Source organism: Vicia villosa, unplaced genomic scaffold, assembly GCF_029867415.1.
Source record: "Vicia villosa cultivar HV-30 ecotype Madison, WI unplaced genomic scaffold, Vvil1.0 ctg.000232F_1_1_3, whole genome shotgun sequence".
In the NCBI taxonomy this organism is placed as follows: Eukaryota; Viridiplantae; Streptophyta; class Magnoliopsida; order Fabales; family Fabaceae; genus Vicia; species Vicia villosa.
In genome coordinates, this window is record NW_026705087.1 from 413,599 (window position 1) to 415,474 (window position 1,876).

The window sequence follows — 1,876 nt, forward strand, 5'->3', positions numbered from 1 at the left end:
AACCATTTGAGATACAACTTCTGAGCGCTGAATTATGCGTACTCTTTATATATTTCCTGAAAGGGAAATTGCATTGGATTAGAGTACCATATTATCTTAAGCAAAATTCATATTATTGTTATCATCAAAACTAAGATAATTGATAAGAACAAATCTTGTTCTAACATACATAAGCATAAGCATTATCCACATACATAAACATTACAAAGCCAGCATAAGCATAGTCATGGTATAGGTGCAAGCATGGAGTAAACAAGTTCAACGGGTTCAATCTTGGGATTGACATCAGCGTCAGCATACATACATACGTATTAGCATATGCATATTGTGATACGGTGAACTGACTTTATCGATCGAAATATCGCGGTTAAGCAAGAGTCGCCACCGACTTTTATTTTATCCAAACAATATTCAGAAAGGCAAAAAGAAACAGAAAAAAACCTTTTAAAAGAAATCTAAGTTCGGGGGGTAATTCATGCAAAGGGAAGGTGTAAGGCACCCTTTGCATCCATGGTTTTCCATGGGCTCTTAATTGCTTTGCTTGCTCGTTTGTTTAGAAAATGTAGATGAAAGAAATAGGGACTTTAGCTTGTGAATAAGCGTTGCCCTTTTGAAAAATTATGAGAAAGAATATAATAAAAGGTTTGAGCATTGCAAGGCAATTAGGGGCAATTACCTTAAACTCAGATGATAGGTCTCTTTTTGCCTTTCAGAATGAAAGGGTCTATCCTTGCCATAAGAGGGCAGGAAGCCTTTCGTTTGGAGGTTGAAGGGTCATCGAAGCATCCTTTGCCAAAAGACTGTCCCATGCCATAGAGAGGCAGGTAGTCTAAGGCAAGGATCAGAATAAGCCTTTTCGTTGGCAGCCAGAAGATACCTCAGCCTTTTTCCATAGGCAACATCCGAGGGTCGAGGTCATTTGTGTATCGAAGGCAGCATCATTAGGGTCATGACCTTTTTATCGAGGCAACAGGCTGAGGTATCCTCGTATTCGAGGGACATGGCTTATTCTGCAAAAAAACACGAAGGCAACAGGCAACAGGCAACAAGGCAACAGGGAGGTTACCCCAAAAGGGTGCGTGTGTGCAACAATCACGTGATTATATTCAGATATTTATCTTTTAATTAGTTATTCTAATTCAATTAACGAGTTGCACTCCCTAAATTACTAACCACGCAGTTATAAAGTAATAAAGGGGAAGGGGACAATGAAACCAGCGGATCCCCAATGGGGTTTGACACAAGTAATAATTACACAGAAAAATAAAAGGTTAGGGTTTAGGGTTACCAATGACGTAGCTTTGACAATTGATAAACCTGAAAAGGAGGAAGAACAAGAAGGCAAAGTACAGTGAGTGCATTATTAGTTCAGAGACAATCAGGGTTAACCCTAATAAAATAAAAGGCAAATAAATTAATAATGATTAATAAATAATACTTAGCTTCGATTTGGATTTGATCTGATATGGTTAGAGTCGGAGGAAACCTCGGAAGTAACCCTGAAAAGACAAGGCAGAAAGAGAGGGGATATCTTCAGTGTATTATCAATCCTGGTTAAGATTCAAATGGAATATAATGGTAAATCGATTTAATTAATTATTGGTCTTGCGACCTAATTAATTAAATCGAGGCAAAAGACTAAATTGAGTAAAAAATAATTTTTTTGGAATTTTTTGGAATTAAAATAAAATAATTATTATTTTTTTAATGATTTAAAGATAAAATAAATTAAACGAATATATAAATAATTACATTTATAAATAAATAAATAAGCATGTAAAATAAATATTTATCATATATAAAAAAGTTCTTAAAACAAATAAATAATTTACTATTATTAATAAGAAAAAAAAGATATTGAAATTAATATATATAT